Here is an 8,981-nt window from a genome sequence, read left to right as displayed (position 1 = left end):
AGCTCAGTCCTAAGAGAGTTCTTAAAGCTGTCCCATCCCACGCGGTGATCTGAGCTGGAAGGCCTTCTGCCGCTTAGCCTGCATGACTCACATGTGAAATTGAAAGTAGCTCAGTCATGTCCAACTCTTTGTGACCCCATGGACTGTAGCCCACCAAGCTCCTCTGTCCATGGGATTCTCCAGGCAAGAATACTGGAGTGGGCTGCCAAGTCCTTCTCCAGGGGATCTTTCTGACCAGGTCTCTTGCATTGCAGGCAGACACTTGACCCTCGGAGCCACCAGGGAAGACTGCGTGACCAATGAGGTCTAACTCAAATGCCACTTCCTCCAGGAAGCCTAGGAATGTAATTTGCAAAGGAGTTTCACTGCAGTCTGATCCCTCACAGGAATTACTACTTTCTCATTGTAATGTCCCCGCATGAATAGTAGGACGGGAATAATCATATTCCCCCAGGACTCTGCTTCCCTTCCAGGGCGCTTACCCACCTTGAAAGGGTCATGGTTTGGAAATGCACCCACCATTCAGTAGAGACTCCAGAAGCTCCTTTGAGGAGGAATTAGCGCAGGAGTCAAGGGGAGGTAGGGTGGGAGCTCAGAGGCTGATGTTATGTCTGCCTCACTTTAATGAGTCTGGGACACTGCCGATCTCATTATGAAGAGGTGGCTCTGTGGGAACTCAGCCTGACCCTTCTTCCCCAGCCATCATCCCTCAGTTTCGCTGCGTTGTTCTCCTGTGGGCCTCCACCCAGGCTCTGCAGCCCGTCCTCTGTCCCTTCCTGGTTGTGCCATGTTTAGCAAGCGACTTCTCACATACCTCACGGAGCTGTGCTAATGCTTGTGAGGAGCCAGCAACAGGGACTGGAACCCTCTGCATCTTATTGAATATATTTATTTTTTGGTTGCACTGTGATGCTTGTGGGATCTTAGTTCCCCGACAAGGGATGACCTCCCCCCGCCCCCACCACTGGCAGTAAAAGCATGGAATCGTAACCACTGGACTCCCAGGGAAGTCCCTGTCCTGTTATTACTATTAATTATTATTATCACAGTCTTTTAGAGGCCTTCCTTGGTGGCTCAGTTGGTAAAGAATCTGCCTGCAATGTAGGAGACCCAGGTTCAATCCCTGGGTTGGGAAGAGCCCTTGGAGAAAGAAATGGCAATCCACTCCAGTATACTTGCCTGGAAAATCCCATGGATAGAGGAACCTGGTGGGCTACAGTCCATGGGGTTGCAAAGAGTAGGACATGACTTAGAGACTAAACCAGCACCGCTTCTAGAGGGTAGAGGTCTTCCTGGTTCTCTTTTGTACTCTTTCCAGCCTCTTTCCCAGAGCCCTGTTTGCAAGAGAGCCTGGTCAAGTCTGCTGAAGAGAGACTGGGCATCTAGAGGGACTGGGGAGTGGCACACTGTGTAAAATCCTGTCCCAGCAGTGAGAATCCTGAAGCGATCCAGGTCATAGGACTGTCTCAGGCTTCCAGGGTGAAAAAGTTGGGGGCTAGAAGGGCTTCCCTGGTGATCCACTGGTTAAGAACCCACCTTCCAAAGCAGGGGACACAGAGTTGGATCCCTAGGAACTAAGATCCCACATGGTGAGGGGCAACTAAACCCACGGGCTGCAACTGCTGAAGCCCCAGAGCTGGCACACTGCAACTCGAGAGTCCTTAGGCTACAATGAAAGATCTGTATGACTGCAAAGAAGGTCCCACATGCCACAACTAAGACTCCATGCAGTCAAATAAATAAATGAATAAATAAAATTTTTTAAAAATTGAAGGGTTAGGTTAAATAGGTGATCTTGGAAGGAAAAAAGTTGTCCACCTAGTCCACAGAACTTCTTTGATCCTACTGTGATGAGATATTACCTAGGACACGTTAATTGTGCTGTCAAGAAGCCCACACTCACCCATTTATTCTTCTCCAAAAAAGGCTGTTGATCATACACATCTTTCACGTGCACAGGGACCACCCAGGCTCTTGATCAAGTGCAGAGTCTGATTCAATAGGTGTGGATGAGGGCTGAGATTCTGCATTTCTAATAAACGCCCAGCTATTGCTGGTCCATGGATCACACTTTCAGCAACAAAGATATACAACATGGGCGAGGAGGCTGGGAACGGCATGTACCTTTTTCTTCAATATCGAAAAATAGGGACTTCCCTGGTGGAAGTCCCTTCCCTTAGCCAGTGGCTAAGACTCCATGCTCCCAATGCAGGGGGTAAGCATTCAGTCCCTGGTCGTGGAATTAGATCTCATCTGCTGCAACTGAGAGCTTGCATGATGCAACTAAAGACCCCACATGCCACAAGTAAAGAAAGACCGGTGCAGCCAAATAAATACATAAAAACATTTTTAAAAATATCGAAAAAATAAACGGATGTCCAGACCTAGGTAAGCCCATTCTAACTTGACTTTGTTCAAGAGATGAGTGGCTCGGGTAGTTTCTCCATAAGGTAAATATTTCCTTAGCTTTCCCCACCAGGTGACGATGGAGTAGCCATTTATTACTATGTGGACAGGAAATAATTATTTATCCAAACCTGGAGACAAGCACAACAGGACGAGTACAAGCATTTGGACAGGTGGGGACAATCAGATTAGCTAAATATTAAAGGTGGATTAAAAGGGTTGAGTTTTGTTTCTTTGAGCCCGCCATAGGTCACTGCATCAGATTCATTCAGGATGTTATTCGAATGCTGACTCCTGGGCTCCATGAATCGTGATCTTTGCAAGGGGCCTGTGAATCTGAATCTTTAATAAGGAAACATCTAAGCAATTGTTACACATATTAAAATTCAAAAAGCATGAGTTTAGAGACTGAGTTCTCTGATAAGACTATCATTTGATGATCTCATAATACATTAAGTTGATAATGGTGTGATGGTGGTAGCCTCAATCCTTGTGTGTGTGTGTGTGTGTGTGTGTGTGTGTGTGTCTGGCTCTTTGCAACCCTATGGACTATAGCCTGACAGGCTCCTCTGTCTATGGAATTTTCCAGGCAAGAATTTCGATTTCCTCCTCCAGGGGATCTTCTCCATCTAGGGATTGAACCCAAAATCTCTGGCATTTCCTGCACTGGCAGGCAGATTCTTTACCACTGTACCACCTGGGAGGCCCAGCCCCAATCCTTATATTGCCCTAAAATATTCTAGGATTACAACATTGGTTTCTTACCAAGATCTTGAAGGAATCTTTGGGTTCATATAAATATGCTAATCATCCACTGATGATCCGAACCGACTCTTGGTGTTTTTTTTTGTTGATATTCAGTAAATACCACTAGAATGTATGTAATGTAGCCAAGTCAATATTATTTCTACAATTTGTACACATAATGGAGTATTGAAAAATTTCCTCCTTTATATAGCAAATACAGAATCAACCAGATGAAGTAAATTGTTACCAAAACCTACAATGATTTACTTGGATTTATTTTCTTCCACAAATCCATGGAAAAATGAGAACATCTAATAGAGACAAATACATTCATGATATCACCGGAATGAATACCATCCTTGACTAAGTGACTGTTTGGGGGAAACAATAGGCGTTTGGGAGTCTTTTTCAGGCTGGACAAGGTGGTAGTCCTTCCAGCACCCACACTACTGAGCTACAATTGTATGTAGGATTGTGTGGTATCCTAAAGGCATTTCTGTGTAGTTTTTATCAGAGAACAGCAGAAGTTTACCAGAACCAAAAATACTTTTCTTCACATTGTTAAGAGGACTTTCATGCTCTTCACCCGTTCTTTAGAAGATGAAAAGCTAATGCCATGTAATCACAATTTCCTGGGATTCTGAAAAACCCTTAAAGAGGCACATTGATGCTGGCTGAATGGAAACACTGTAGCGAGTTTTGGATCGGCTCTGTTGCGGGGGTCCTTAACACTCATATGCTCAAATCAGAGTTTTCAAAGGTTCCTTTTGTGTCCAAAACACCCAGACAGTCTGATTTCAACCCTGCATGTGCTTCTGGGTGAATGCAGATGTACTTTTTTTTTTAAGGGAAAAAAGGAGACAATTAAAGCCAATGTTAATTACCTCAATGCTTCGGGCTTGAGATTATAAGAATTTCATTTCTGTATGTGCATAAAATGTATTATCTTATACTGGTATTGAAAAACCACACTGTTTTGCCATTTCTAGATTTACTATTAATAAAATCCAACCAAATATCCTATAAAATGAACTTTACTAGAAGCAGAGATAAGCAGAAAGTTTTCTGGCCCCATCAATATTTAATTTAGAGACAAAATAATGTGCCTGTGTTACTAGATATGTTAGACTGTATTTTGAAACCATGTTATTCTGCTTAGGCCACTGAGATCACCTCCTCCTACTTGTATCTTCAAATATTTCCTTGGAGTATATGATTATATAGAGTCCTGAGGGGTTTCCAGGAGTCTGATTGATTCCTAGGAAAACAGCTGTATAAAATCAAAATTGGTAGGTGGAGTTCTCCCAGATATGTGCAACAGCCAGTATATCACTGGTGGCTTAGTGGTAAAGAATAAGCCTGCAAAAAAATAAAAAAGAATCTGCCTGCCAATGCAGGAGGAGGTGCAGGAGACTCTAGTTCGACTTCTGGATCAGGAAGATCCCTTGGAGGAGGAAATGACAACCCACTCCAGTATTCTTTCCGGGAAAATTCCACGGACAGAGGAGGCTGGTGGGCTATACAGTCCACAGTGTCCCAAAGAGTGGGACACAACTGAGCGGCTGACCTACCCACGAAAGAAAATGACAGTTCTTGTCCACCAGGGGGCAGTCAACTCATTAAAACCAAAGAGAGTTACAATAAATAAAATCTGTAATTTAAAAAAAAGCATACCTTAAATTAGTTCCAGTTTCAATAAAAGTTGAAAAAGTTGGCTTAAAGCTCAACATTCAGAAAATGAAGATCATGGCATCCGGTCCCATCACTTCATGGGAAATAGATGGGGAAACAGTAGAAACAGTGGCTGACTTTATTTTCTTGGGCTCCAAAATCACTGCAGATGGTGACTGCAGCCATGGATTAAAAGATGTTTACTCCTTGGAAGGAAAGTTATGACCAACCTAGACAGCATATTAAGAAGCAGAGACATTACTTTGTCAACAAAGGTCCGTCTAATCAAGGCTATGGTTTTCCAGTAGTCATGTATGGATGTGAGAGTTGGACTATAAAGAAAGCTAATTGGTGAAGAATTAATGCTTTTGAACTATGGTGTTGGAGAAGACTCTTGAGAGTCCCTTGGAATGCAAGGAGATCCAACCAATCCATCCTAAAGGAAATCGGTCCTGAATGTTCCTTCGAAGGACTGATGTTGAAGCTGAAACTCCAATACTTTGGCCACCTGATGCGAAGAGCTGACTCATTTGAAAAGACCCTGATGCTGGGAAAGATTGAGGGCAGGAGGAGAAGCAGATGGCAGAGGGTGAGATGGTTGGATGGCATTACCGTCTCAATGGACGTGAGTTTGAGTAAACTCCGGGAGTTGGTGATGGACAGGAGGCCTGGCATGCTGCAGTCCATGGGGTCACAAAGAGTTGGACACAACTGAGCGACTGAACTGACCGATAGAAGGAGAACAACGATAAGCTTCTCAGGAAGTACATACTTAAGGATTACTAGTGCACATTTTGGCAAACCTGAAGGACTTCACATCCGAATAAGTGGTCATACTTCATGTGCCCAGAATTGATATTTAGGCCTAGAAGAGACATGCCCCACTGCCAGAATACAGAAACTATAGTAAGTGACATAATGAAACTAAGCATTTTAAACTTTGAACACTTTTTTAGAATTTGATGAAGCTGATGTTATAAGTCCATGGATCACACTTTGTGTATCAGAGAGCTAACAGTTGGATTCAAAAGTGCTATACTTTCAATTAACCAGAAACTAGTTGAGTAGAGTAGAAAGATCAATGATCTCGGTGTTAAAAGAGTCAAATGTGAATTCTAGTGTCTTTGTCTTCCAGTTATGGAGCCTCAGATAATATATATGTCAGAGAGTTCTGGAAGACTATGAAGGGCAAATAATTACATAAGGAAGAAATAAAATCAAACTAGATCTGTCTTTCTACCCTGTGAAGCATGAGTGTCTCATGCCTTCATTAAGCCTTCCCGACCACAAAGCACCTTTTCAGTGCACTGTCTCCCCGGAAGACCTTTCTCAGATGAAATTTTGCAAGTCCAATGAGGTATTCACATGAAGCACTTGAATGTGGCCTGAGCATCAGAGCAAGCACATGATAAATCGCAGGTGTGCTTATTATAGTTTGTTCTTCCAACCAACTTGTGCACTGGAGATTGCCATCTTTCACATTGCCAGATTTTGAAAAACTGAGGTCCAAGAGCAATAAAGTGACTTGTCCAGGTCACATAGCTGCAGTGGTAGAACCTGGACTTGAGCTCATGTATGCTTTCTCCTCTTCTAGAGCATGCTCCTGGGCCCTATCATGATAAGCACGAACAGTATCATAAAGAGGATATTTTTTTCCTTAAAGAATATGACAAAGAAAGAGCCCAAGTCAGATGCCCCAGCACTGGCTTTCCTAGCCTTGGGGTCCTGTCCTTGGAGTTTCCTGGACTCCCAAGTGCTCTGTCAATGCATCAATACAGAGCAGAGTTTCCCCACTCTCCATCCCCCCATCTTTATTTAGATGTAATTGACATACAACATTGTGTAAGTTTAAGATGCAAGCAGTGTTGTTTAATCTTTGATGCACATAAGAATGCCCACTTGAGTTGTAAGAAGTACTGAGGTTCAGATTCCAAACCAGCCTAATGCAATCCGAATGTTGCCTAGATGTCTTTCTCTGCTGCTCTGTCCACGGTGAGAATGCGTGGAGCTGGAGCTCAAAGCCGAGTCCTGCATCTCCAGGCTCCGCGCTCTTTCTGCTGCCATGTGTAAATATGATCAGTCTCAAGAGATGAGTCCACAGTTACTATGGGGCACCAATCACCAAAAGGCTAGACTTTAAAATAAAGCATGGAAGACGGTCGAAGAGATGGATTGTTGGGAAAATGTAAAGAGTGTAGGAGACAAGTTACTTGAGGAAAAGTCAAACTAGAGAGTGGTACACGAGCATATTATACTGGCTCACTTTTCCAGACATGGCGGAAGCACGCCAGCAGGAAGCACCTTCCTAGGTTGAACACAAAAGAAGAATTGACCCAGAGAGTGCTGCTTGACTGTACTGCCTCTCTGTGGAAGCTGAGGGACAAAAGCAATTGTCATGCTAGGCAGCTCTCAGGTAAGACATCCTAGGTGATAATTACCATTGGACAGAGACATGTGCTCTGATGCTGAGAAAATATTAAAATTTGGTTAATGTTTTGCACTTTTTTTTGGGAGGGGCGCTGTGCAGCACAGCTTGTTGTATCTTAATTTCCTGAACAGGGGTTGAACCCAGGACTTTGGTAGTGATAGTGTGGAACCCTAACCACTGGACAGCCAGGGAATTCCCCCACCTTTTTGTATTTAATAAGGGTGTAAAATAAAACAGAGTGAAAGTGAAGTTGCTCACTCGTGTCCGACTCTTTGCGACCGGTGGACTCTAGCCCATCAAGCTCCTCCGTCCATGGGATTCTCCAGGCAAGAATACTGGACTGAGTTGCCATTTCCTTCTCCAGGGGATCTTCCCGACCCAGGGATCGAACCCAGGTCTCCCACATTGCAGGCAGACGCTTTAACCTCTGCACCACCAGGGAAGCCCTTAGAGAATAAAACAGAGAACAAGTCTAAATTAGGATGTCTAGTAGCACCCCACTCCAGTACTCTTGCCTGGAAAAATCCCATGGATGGAGGAGTCTGGTGGGCTGCAGTCCATGGGGTCGTGAAGAGTTGGACATGACTGAGCGACTTCACTTTCACTTTTCCCTTTCATGCATTGGAGAAGGAAATGGCAACCCACCCCAGTGTTCTTGCCTGGAGAATCCCAGGGATGGGGGAGCCTGGTGGGCTGCCGTCTATGGGGTCGCACAGAGTCAGACACGACTGAAGCGATTTAGCAGCAGCAGCAGTAGAGTCCATTGGAGCTTCCCTTATAGCTCAGCTGGTAAAGAATCTGCCTGCAATGCAGGAGACCCCAGTTCAATTTCTGGGTCAAGAAGATTCCCTAGAGAAGGGATAGGCTACCCACTCCAGTTTCCTTGGGCTTCCCTGGTGGCTCAGACAGTAAAGAATCCACCTGCAATGAGGGAGACCTGGGTCTGATCCCGGGGTTGGGAAGATCCTCTGGAGGAGGGCATGGCAACCCACTCCAGTATTCTTGCCTGGAGAATCCGCATGGACAGAGGAGCCTGTAGGGCTACAGGCAAAGAGTCAGACATGACTGAGTGACTAAGCACAGCACAGTAGAATCCATTAACTCACACACTTTACTAGTCAAGTTAATGGATATTCCTTAGCTCCAAACTTACCTATGAGAAAATGACATGTTTCACTAATATCGAGTCTTCTTGAGGAGCGGAGATTAAATTCTCTATATAATCTTCAAATATGAAGGTCCCTTTTCATTACCTTCCAGTGACTGTTCACTGAGTCTTCTCCTTACCCCTCAAGCCCGAATGCAATAGGCACTGCATCTCCACGGCCTAGAGGTTGGGACTGGAAGCCCAGGTCAGAACCGCCAAGGCATTTCTGGACAGTAAGAGGGAAATCATTGAGATATCCTGGCCACTCACATGGGGAGGATTATTGCTTCATTTTAGGGTTGACATTGGAGGCAGAATCCCCCTCCCCAATGTAGTTCCTCCTCCAGGTTTGGTTCAAGTTCTCAAAATTTATCTCAAGTAGCTAAAGACATTCCCTTCTCCAGGGGATTTTCCCATCCTAGGGATCGAATCTGGGTCTCCTGCATTGCAGGCAGATTCTTCACCATCTAAGCCACCAGGGAAGTCCAAAGCAACAGTTACGGCCTTACTTAAATGTGTTCTTTCTTCCCTTTGCAAAATCCAACAAGATCACTCTACTCTGTATATCGATAGATGTATTTT

This window comes from Ovis aries, chromosome 6, assembly GCF_016772045.2.
Source record: "Ovis aries strain OAR_USU_Benz2616 breed Rambouillet chromosome 6, ARS-UI_Ramb_v3.0, whole genome shotgun sequence".
Lineage (NCBI taxonomy): Eukaryota > Metazoa > Chordata > Mammalia > Artiodactyla > Bovidae > Ovis > Ovis aries.
The sequence above is the reverse complement of the archived record's forward strand: the minus strand, read 5'-3'. Positions refer to the sequence as shown.